This window comes from Spinacia oleracea, chromosome 3 (genome assembly GCF_020520425.1).
Source record: "Spinacia oleracea cultivar Varoflay chromosome 3, BTI_SOV_V1, whole genome shotgun sequence".
Classification (NCBI taxonomy): domain Eukaryota; kingdom Viridiplantae; phylum Streptophyta; class Magnoliopsida; order Caryophyllales; family Amaranthaceae; genus Spinacia; species Spinacia oleracea.
Window position 1 is genome coordinate 148,459,010 of NC_079489.1, and position 11,496 is coordinate 148,470,505.

The following is an 11,496-nucleotide window of genomic DNA, read 5'->3' on the forward strand; positions in this document are numbered from 1 at the left end:
AGTAGTTTCCAGAATGACAACAAATTTCGAAAATTTTGGCCTAATCATGTGAAATTACGAAAATGCCCTTGAAGAGCAAGATTCCATTTCACTTCTTCTCCTTGCGCTCCACGTACAAAGCAAGAAGGAGCATTTTTCCTTCCTTTTTTCTTTCCCTTAAAATCAGTCCATGTTCATGCCTTGGCCTCCAAGGTTTTCACTCTTCTTCTTCACTCTACTTTTCACTATAATCAACCATGTTTGTTCCATTTTTCTCAACCAAAAACCAGTTACCAAAAAACAGAAAATCAACTCCTTTGTTTTCTTTGATTCCAACCACCACCGTCAACCACCATCTACCACCACCACTGTCTACCACTTCCCACCTCCATATCACCACCGCGACTGCTGCTTAACACCGCCACAACCACCTTCCACCACCGCAAATTCGCCCCTTTTCCTTCGACCCAAAATCGGCCCGCAGTGCCGCACATCCCCTGCCCTCATCTTTCTTGTCTCCGCCGCACCACCCAGCAACACAACCATCACACTCCTGCCACCCTCACCAGTTGTCAACCAACCTCCGCCCCATATTCTCCGGCAAACCGCCGCTGCCATGCACCGCCCAGAAATTCCCAACCCACGCTCAACTCCCCTGCTTTCCCCTCCTCTGATTCGACCACCCTTTCCCCCTTCCCTCGTGTTCTGCCACCGCGAACCACCACCGCCGCCGTCTCCCGATGCGGTTTCGGTGCTGCGCGCCGCCCAGGAATCCAAGCCCAGCGCCACCTTCTTCCTCCCCTTCTCTTCTTTCTCTGTTTCGAGCCCCTCCCCTGCTTCCCTTGTTTTTGTTCGAAAGCCCCAGGGAACAAAACAAAAAAAATAAAAAAATAAACCCAATTGGTTTTACTGCTTTTAACTTCTAAACCCATTATCCAAGCCAAGCCCAATATCCTTACCTTGACCCAATACTTCAAAGTGAGTATTATTTCTTTAATTAATCATTAATGTTTTATGAACATAAATGATTACATAGATTAATATTGTGATAATATAAATTTTAAATGATGATTTTAAATATATACTTTGACTGAAAGTTTGATTTAAATAATATTTTCGTTAATTTATGAAATTAAATAATATTCATGTAAATCGATTTATGAAATTTTGATTGAAATTTCGTTTAATAATATTTTTAATTATTTATAAAGATTATTTTTTTTATTAAATTCATTATTTTAAAATTCACTATCTATGAATTCATTATTTATTAAATATTGGTTTTAAAGTATTTATCGTTTTAATACTAATTCAATAATTCGATACTTTGAAAGAATTCGGGCTGGGAGCTCAGGAAGAACGAACCAACGAAAAGGCTTAGCAAATTGTGGAATTGAGGTAAAGGTTATTGCTAGTACCCGCAATCTCTTCGAAATGTATTTATGAATGATGTTATGAACGATTGATGTTTTATAATGATGTTTTATTATTTGCGGGATTATAAGTATGATTTGATTGAGTTGTTTTACGATATTGCAGCTTTATGCAAAGTATTGATTTAATGAATTATTATTCCTGAAAGAAATGATTTTATGAAATAACGAGATTTAATGGTTTTATTGAACCACCCTGAATGAATGAGATTTTTCCTGATAATGTTCCATTAAAAGAAATGTAAAAATGATAAATGAAAGTGTAAGAACTAGTCAAGTTCCCCAGTTATGGAGCCCAGGCTCCCCCTGATAAGAAGCATGCACTGGCTTTCCCTGATATGGAACCAAGGTTCCCCCTGATAAGAAGCACTGGCTTCCCTTGATATGGAACCAAGGTTCCCCCTGATAAGAAGCACTGGCTTCCCCTGATATGGAACCAAGGTTCCCCCTGATAAGAAGCATTGGCTTCCCCTGTTATGGAGCACTGGCTCCCCCTGTTATGAAGCACTGGCTTCCCCTGTTCGTAGGAGACGTCCTACCATGTTTTCCTGTAAAGTCCTGACGACCAGAATAATACTATTAAAAAGGAAAAAGGTTAAAGAATGATGTTCCTGAAATGATGTTCCTGAAATGATATTTCTGAAATGATGTTTTTCGAAATGATGCTTCTGAAATGATGATTTATTAAATGTTTTACTATATTTTATTCTCCCTTTTTATTCAATAAAATGAATTGAAATGATGTTACGATGCTAGGGCAACTCGTTACTGAGTCTTTGTCTCACCGTTTTGTTTTCTGTTTTAGGTACTGCTGGGGACCACATAAACGAGTAGTGGCGAGGAATTCACTATTACCATGTTCACCTAAGTTAATGTTAAGTTGTAACAAGTTTAAGTAAAGATTCTTGATTAAGTTACGTATTTTTATTAAGGAATTAAAAAGGATTATTATGTTAATTTTGGAGTTTAATAGCTTATGATGGATGGTTGCCTTGTAATTCCCGAGAGGGAGTTACGACAGTAATGTCCCGACCGAATTAGGATGTTTCCGCTGCTAAGTATGCCTTAATATTTGAATTAGAGGTCAGGGCGTTACAATTCCAAAACCCTTGATTTAATTAGAAATTAGTTGCTCATAATTAAAATAATAGTCTCAATTGAAAACTAATGTCCTAGTACGAAAATATTAATTTTCTACCTTCAAAATCATTAAAATCAACACTTTAAAGATTTTAATTAAATCTGAAAAATACATTTGATTTCCATAATTGAAATTGATTTACATAATTTAAAACAACTTTAAATTATGTAAATCAATCACTCATTAAATTGAGATTAAAAATCCGATCTTAAGTAACCATAAAAAATCACTTTAAAGTATAAAAAATCGACACTTATTAAATAATCAAATCTGAAAATAATAGTTCTCTTATTTAAAATCATCGTCATGAATTCAAACACGTAAAACATCACAATACGGTGTACATAACCGTTCCCAGCAGTTTAATAATCCAAAATCAATAATAATAATATAATTTAAAATACGAAATTGAAATAGAATAGGCAAGGAAGAGGAGAATTATACCAGCCCGGCCTATAGCACAGTACAATCACGAATTGAATTTGATTGGGCGCAAAAGAATTAACGGAACAAGAGAAATACACACAACACACGATGGGTGTGCGTGTGTTGCGTGTGGGCAGCGACGAGCTGCAGAGGCGAGGGCGAGGGCCTGATACTCGCACGAGAACGAGAGAAAGAGAGGAGAGTGTGCGGGTGTGAGTGTGGGGCTGGGCGCGCAACAACACAAGCAGCAACAACGACCACACGCAATAGCATGCGGTACGTTGCTGTGCGCGAGGGAGAAAGAGAGGTGAGGCGAGAGCGAGAGAGTGTAAGGGAGTGTGGCGCGTTGCGTGTACGTGGGCACGATGGCAGCGAATAGCAAGGGCTATGGTACGTGTTTTGCGAGAGGCACGAGCACGCGCAACGAGCAGTGTGCTCGGTTGCTTGTGGTCCCCTTGCCGGGTACAAGGAGAGAGAGCCAAGCAATAGGGAGCACAAGGGAAAAGAGAGAAAGTTAATGAAATAAGTGGGGATCATTAATGTGAGGGGTTATATTTATAGGTTCCTAATCCCTAGTGGGCTTAGGTTTAGTGGTTTACATTGGGCTTTCACAGTTGGGTTTGGTTTAGCATTTAATACTTGAAAACTCAGTTGGGTTCACAAACTAAATTGGATTGGGCTCGGAATTAATTTAAAACACGACCCAATAAATTTCCCGGCTTAAATAATAAAATAATAAATGCATTTAATTTATTTCAGAATTAATAAAATAATAATTATATTATTTTAAATAAAAATACATTTAAATCATTATTAAATGAAATTTAATTTCAAAAATTCATGAAAATACTTTATAAATGTATTAAAATATATTTATAAATTCCGAAATATACGAGGTATATGCAACAACATTCAAAAAAATTTGGCCGGAAGCAAATGGTTCTAGTCATACTAGAGGTTGGATTCCAGGTATTATAAATTTATAATCAGATAAAGTGTTCGAATGCGACCATTCCGCTCGAGCAGGCGACTGAACAAAGAGGAGATTTGACGCTACAAACAACAAATAGTATCACATGATATAAATAACAACACAAAATGTATAAAAAGTAAAAACTAATGCAATAATCAATAACAAAACATAAGTTGCAATTAAAACCAAATGTTTAGGAACCCAATTATGCAAAAACATAAGATATAAACCTAAATCAGATATCTAGTAAGAAAACCTAAGATTTAAACTTATGAATTATGTAAAAGACTTAATTTCAATACTTGATGAGACAAGATTGAAGAAGCTCGTAACCCAAAAAACCAAATCAAACCCTAATCTAGGAATTACAGAGCCACAAGCACCGACATCACCGCCCACAACGCCACCATAGCCACACTGTTGCCATAGATGCTAAAAGATAAAGGATGGTAGAGGAGGAGATTTTAGAGGAGAGAGGGGTTGGTCTAAACAGTGAGAGATGGAGATGTGAGGAGTTGAGGATGGAGGCGAAGAGCAATGTCCGTGACCGATATTTTCTTTTATGTGGTTTTTTATTTGTTTCTTGAAGGTTTTGATAGTGGTTTATTTGAAACCGCTATAGAGAATGTACATATGACAACATTTGTTGTAAAATCGCTATTAAATGTCTTATTTGATACATTTAACAGCTAAATTGGTAAAAGCGCTATTAAATGTCTTATTTGATACATTCAACAACAAAATTGGTAAAAACGCTATTAAAAAAGCGCTATAAAGCATATTTCTGTAGTAGTGTATAGTAATGTGATAATAATATTAATTAATTATAATAAAAAATATTAATAAAAAAATAATAATAATAATATAATAAAAATACAGTAGTAATAATAGTAGAAAATTTGCGAATTACTGCCTATGTCTGTAGTGACTTTGCAAATTACTACCTACCTTCTTAAAAGTTGTCAATTAATATCTAGGTACTTAGTTATTGTTGTCAATTACTACTTTAGCCCATATTTCGACCAGTTAGTCACTAATTATATCATAATTAATCGTTAATATTACTTTAATTATTTTATTAAATAAATAATTTTTTAATTAATGTATTAAAATATGATTAACGATTGATTATGAAATATTTATGAAAAAAATTAGTGGACCGAACTCTCATCCTCCTTACTGAGTTATGTAGGCAAGTTTCATATATCTCTAAAATTTAACATAATAAAATGTGTAAAACACAGATTGTGTTATAACGGATGCAAAGAAAGAATAAATAACGTAATAAAGAACGCAGAGAATTTAACGTGGTTCACTAAAAATGTGTTAGCTACGTCCACGGGCAGAGGGGAAGAAACTTTTTTTGATCTTGAGGAATACAAATTACAGAATACTACTAGGTTATGACATAGGGAGTTTATATAGTACTCTCGAGACAGATCTCCGTACTGGGGCGTTGCAGTAAGGGGTTTGACCGATTCAAGGTATTATCTAACAAATCTCCACCTTGACTTGAATCCTCTCACAAATAACAGATGTAAAGATGTACCATTATAATGCAGATGTACCAAAAACCCCTCTGCCTCAGATTTTTCCCTCAAAAGGGCAATCAACAACTCCTAACATTTGCTATGTTGAAACTTGCTATGTGGAACCGGCTTGGTGAACAAACAATGTTGAAACTTGCTATGTGGAACCGGCTTGGTGAACATATCGGCTGGGTTATCAGCAGTACCCACTTTGTTCACCTTAATTCTCTTCTCACTTCTCAGAAAATGATACCTTACATCGATGTGCTTAGTCCTCTCATGATGTACTTGATCCTTAGCTAAGCAGATTGCACTGAGACTGTCACGGTACACTATAGCCTGATCATGATGTAGACCCAAATCGCTGACCAACCCTTTCAACCATATTTCCTCTTTTGCTGCTTCTGTCAATACCATGTACTCCCTCCGTCCCGGAATACTTGACCTGTTTTCCTTATCGGGCCGTCCCTTAATACTTGACCTGTTTCTAAAAATGGAAATATTTTAACAATATTATATTATTTCTCACTCCATCCCTATTAACCCACTTACCCCCTACTCCATACAAAAAATAATTAAAAATTCAACCCCTACTCTCCCCCAACCCCACCTCTTAACCCACCTCCCACTAACTACATTAAAATAATACCCCACTATCAACTACTACCTATTAAATTAAATAAGTCAATTCAAGTCCCTTAAACTCTGTGCCGGTCAAACCGGGTCGAGTATTCCGGGACGGAGGTGTTAGGTTATGATACATATGACAATTCATAAATCATGCGGAAAAACCATAAACCCAGGAAAACATATTATTTACACATAATCATTTAGCATAGATTAGATGCATACTCTTTGTTGCGTGCCTTCCCTAGCTGCGCCCGAACCGAACAAGAACAAGTCTTTAGGACTCCAAGTGTCGTCCCTCCGTAGATAGTCCACAGCACGTCCGGATCCGCCTTAAGATTGACCAACTAGAATCACCCTTAAGGTACTATTATTTTCGGCACTTTATAGGCAAATGTGTGACTGAATTTTTCTCTCAAAAACTCACTTTGAATACTTTGAAACTTGTGTTATAAATTGTGAGCCCTAGCCTCATATTTATAGCGGTATGGAAAGGGAATCGAAATCCTATTCAGATACAAATTAATTAAACCTAGAATCCTACAAGAACTCTAATTTAATTAATTTATCAAATAGAATTAGGAATTTAATCATTAACCGAACTCTGCATGTTTTAGGAAACGTGCACGAACACAAACACTTGCACACACACGCACGGCAGCCACGATGGGCCCCATGCGTGCGCGCGAGCAGCAGCCCACTCAGCGCCCGCGCGCTGTGCGCTGCGCGTGCTGTGCGCGCTGTGCGCGCTGCGCGCTGCGCAGCCTGCTGGGCCTGGCCTTGCGCTGGGCCTGGCGTGGCTGTTTGTGCGGCGCGCTTGGCTTGCTGGGCGATGGCCTGGCTTCGTGCTGGGCCTCGTCCGGCAGGCCTCGTCCGATGCTTATTCGTACGATGCGCTTCCGATTAAATTTTCCGATTCCGGAATTCATTTCCGATACGAACAATATTTAATATTTCCGATTCCGGAATTAATTTCCGTTTCGAACAAATATTTAATATTTCCGTTTCCGGAATTATTTTCCGATTCCGGTAATATTTCCGATTCTGACAATATTTCCGTTTCCGGCAATATTTCCGATTCTGGCAATATTTCCATTTCCGATAATATTTTCCGACACGTACCATGTTTCCGTTTCCGGCAACATCTACGACTTGGATAATATTTATATTTCCGATACGATCCATATTTCCGTTTCCGGCAATATCATCGTTTCCGGAGTATTCATTCCTTGCCTGTGACGATCTTAGCTCCCACTGAAACCAAGATCCGTCGGTTCCGAATATTCATAGATGGAGTATTTAATGCTATTAAATACTTGATCCGTTTACGTACTATTTGTGTGACCCTACGGGTTCAGTCAAGAGTAAGCTGTGGATTAATATCATTAATTCCACTTGAACTAAAGCGGCCTCTAGCTAGGCATTCAGCTCACTTGATCTCACTGAATTATTAACTTGTTAATTAATACTGAACCGCATTTATTAGACTTAACATAGAATGCATACTTGGACCAAGGGCATTATTTCCTTCAGTCTCCCACTTGTCCTTAGGGACAAGTGTGCATTTCCTAATTCCTTTGTCGCTCGATGCTTGCTCTTGAACATAAGGTAAGAGTTGTCATCCTTATTATGTCCAGAGGTGTTCCTCGGTTTCAGAGTTCAACTGATCAAACAAACAGATAATCATAGCCTATGATTCATCCGAGAACGGCCATGCATTTCACAGTTTCTAGCTCTCCGAGTGGCCTTGTACAACTTTTAAGCATCTCATCCCGATTTATGGGAGGACAATCCCAATCTTGCGATCTTGAGATTAGACTTCGTTTGATAGGTGATTACCTGAGCGTTGCCTTTATAGCCTCCTTTTACGGTGCGACGGTTGGTCAACGTCAAAGCAACCAGTTCTCAAACAAGTAATCTTCAAATCACTCAGGTATTGAGGATTTAGTGTCTAATAATTTAATGAAATTTACTTATGACAGACTTTCATCTCTTACAGTAAAGTTTCATAGGTCTCGTCCGATACTAGTCTTCCCAAAGTAAGTATCTATGCAAATGATTATGACATTGCCATGTCCACATAGTTCAAGAAACAGAACTACTAGTCATCTTGCATTCTAATCGTCTAACGTTTTCTATGCGTCCAATTTTATAGAAAACTCCGATTAGGGACCATTTTCAACCTTTGACATTCAAGTTCACTTGATAGACATTTCTTAGTCACAGGACTGGTCCTGACAGTCTATCTTGAATATATCGTCAAATTGAAGGGACTCATCATTTAATAAACCACAAATTAAATGGAAAAATGAATTCTTTTCATTTATTGTGAATGATTAACCAATAATGTTTTACAAAGATTTAAACTCTAAAACTTTAAAACATTAAACAGAGACATCAAAGCCATTCTCCAATATGCTTGATTCCCATAGCTGCAGTGTGCGAGTTGTGCTTCGCCTGCGGCAGAGGTTTAGTTAATGGATCTGATATGTTGTCATCAGTTCCAATTTTGCTTATCTCGACTTCTTTTCTTTCAACGAACTCTCGTAGAAGGTGAAATCTACGAAGTACATGCTTGACTCTCTGGTGGTGTCTAGGCTCTTTTGCCTGTGCAATAGCTCCGTTATTATCACAATACAGGGCTATTGGTCCTTTAATGGAGGGGACTACACCAAGTTCTCCTATGAACTTCCTTAGCCATATAGCTTCCTTTGCTGCTTCATGTGCAGCAATGTACTCCGCTTCAGTTGTAGAATCCGCAATGGTGCTTTGCTTAGCACTTTTCCAGCTTACTGCTCCTCCGTTGAGGCAGAAGACAAACCCAGACTGTGATCTGAAATCATCTTTGTCGGTTTGGAAACTTGCGTCCGTATAGCCTTTAACAATTAATTCATCATCTCCACCATAGACCAGGAAGTCATCTTTGCGCCTTTTCAGGTACTTCAGAATATTCTTGGCAGCAGTCCAATGCGCCTCTCCTGGGTCTGACTGGTATCTGCTCGTAGCACTGAGTGCGTACGCAACATCCGGGCGTGTACATATCATAGCATACATTATTGAACCAATCAATGATGCATATGGAATCCCATTCATTCGTCTACGCTCATCAAGTGTTTTTGGGCACTGAGTCTTGCTTAGAGTCATTCCATGAGACATGGGTAGGTAGCCTCGCTTGGAGTCCGCCATCTTGAACCTATCAAGCACCTTATTGATATAAGTGCTTTGACTAAGTCCAATCATCTTTTTAGATCTATCTCTGTAAATCTTGATGCCCAATATGTACTAAGCTTCTCCTAGATCCTTCATCGAAAAACATTTCCCAAGCCAAATCTTGACAGAGTTCAACATAGGAATGTCATTTCCGATAAGCAATATGTCGTCGACATATAATACTAGGAAAGTAATTTTGCTCCCACTGATCTTCTTGTATACACAAGATTCGTCCGCGTTCTTGATGAAACCAAAGTCACTGACTGCTTCATCAAAACGTATATTCCAGCTCCTGGATGCCTGCTTCAATCCGTAGATTGACTTCTTTAGCTTGCATACCTTTTTAGCATTCTTTGGATCCTCAAAACCTTCAGGCTGTGTCATAAACACAGTTTCTGTTAAAACGCCGTTTAAGAAAGCAGTTTTGACATCCATCTGCCATATTTCGTAATCGTAATATGCAGCGATTGCTAACATTATTCGAATAGACTTTAGCATTGCAACTGGTGAAAAGGTTTCATCGTAATCCACACCGTGGACTTGCATGTAACCTTTTGCAACCAATCTAGCTTTGAAAACTTCAAGTTTCCCATCCTTGTCCTTTTTCAGTTTGAAAACCCATTTGCTTCCAATGGCTTGGTAGCCATCTGGCAAATCGACCAAATCCCATACTTGGTTTTCAGACATGGAGTCTAATTCAGATTGCATGGCTTCTTGCCATTGCTTGGAGCTAGGGCTCGTCATAGCTTGCTTGTAAGTCGCAGGTTCATCACTTTCAAGTAATAGAACGTCATAGCTCTCGTTCGTCAAAATACCTAAGTACCTTTCCGGTTGAGATCTATATCTTTGCGATCTACGCGGGGTAACATTTCTAGATTGACCATGATTCTCACCAGATTCTTCTAAAGATCTCTGAGTTTCATCCTGAATGTCATCTTGAGCATTCTCTAGAGTTTGTTGTTCGACTCGAATTTCTTCGAGGTCTACTTTTCTCCCACTTGTCATTTTGGAAATGTGATCCTTCTCCAAAAAGACACCATCTCGAGCAACAAACACTTTGTTCTCAGATGTATTGTAGAAGTAATACCCCTTTGTTTCCTTTGGATAGCCCACAAGGATACATTTGTCAGATTTTGGATGAAGTTTGTCTGAAATTAATCGTTTGACGTATACTTCACATCCCCAAATCTTAAGAAAAGACACATTTGGAGGCTTTCCAAACCATAATTCGTATGGAGTCTTTTCGACAGCTTTAGACGGAGCTCTATTTATAGTGAGTGCAGCTGTATTTAGTGCATGTCCCCAAAAATTCTAATGGAAGTTCGGCCTGACCCATCATTGACCTGACCATGTCTAGCAAGGTTCTGTTCCTCCGTTCTGACACACCGTTCCATTGTGGTGTTCCAGGAGGAGTCAATTCTGATAGAATTCCACATTCTTTCAGATGGTCATCAAATTCATAGCTCAGATATTCACCGCCTCTATCAGACCGCAGTGCCTTAATCTTCTTGCCTAATTGATTCTCTACTTCACTCTGAAATTCCTTGAATTTGTCAAAGGATTCAGACTTATGCTTCATTAGGTAGACATAACCATACCTACTGAAGTCATCAGTGAAAGTGATAAAGTAGCTGAAACCACCTCTAGCATTTGTACTCATTGGTCCACATACATCTGTATGGATTAAACCCAATAGTTCATTTGCTCTTTCTCCAACTTTAGAGAAAGGTTGCTTTGTCATTTTGCCAAGTAAACATGATTCGCATTTACCATAATCCTCTAAGTCAAATGGTTCTAGAATTCCTTCTCTTTGAAGTCTTTCTAAGCGTTTCAAGTTTATATGGCCTAATCGACAATGCCACAGATAGGTGAGATCTGAATCATCCTTTTTGGCCTTTTTGGTATTTATGTTATATACTTGTTTGTCGTGATCTAATAAATAAAGTCCATTGACTAATCTAGCAGATCCATAAAACATCTCTTTAAAATAAAACGAACAACTATTGTCTTTTATTATAAAGGAAAATCCCTTAGCATCTAAGCAAGAAACTGAAATGATGTTTTTAGTAAGACTTGGAACATGGAAACATTCTTCCAGTTCCAAAACTAGCCCGGAGGGCAACGACAAATAGTAAGTTCCTACAGCTAATGCAGCAATCCGTGCTCCATTTCCCACTC

At 38.3% G+C, this 11,496-nt stretch overlaps 1 long non-coding RNA gene across 1 annotated transcript; it reads left to right on the forward strand.

Moving 5' to 3' along the window:
* The first annotated feature begins 208 nt into the window (after positions 1-208).
* Positions 209-2,437, forward strand: LOC130469760 (uncharacterized). Its single transcript, XR_008930076.1, has 3 exons — positions 209-957; positions 1,314-1,377; positions 2,218-2,437. It is a non-coding gene; the product is annotated as an uncharacterized lncRNA (long non-coding RNA).
* Positions 2,438-11,496: the final 9,059 nt, after the last annotated feature.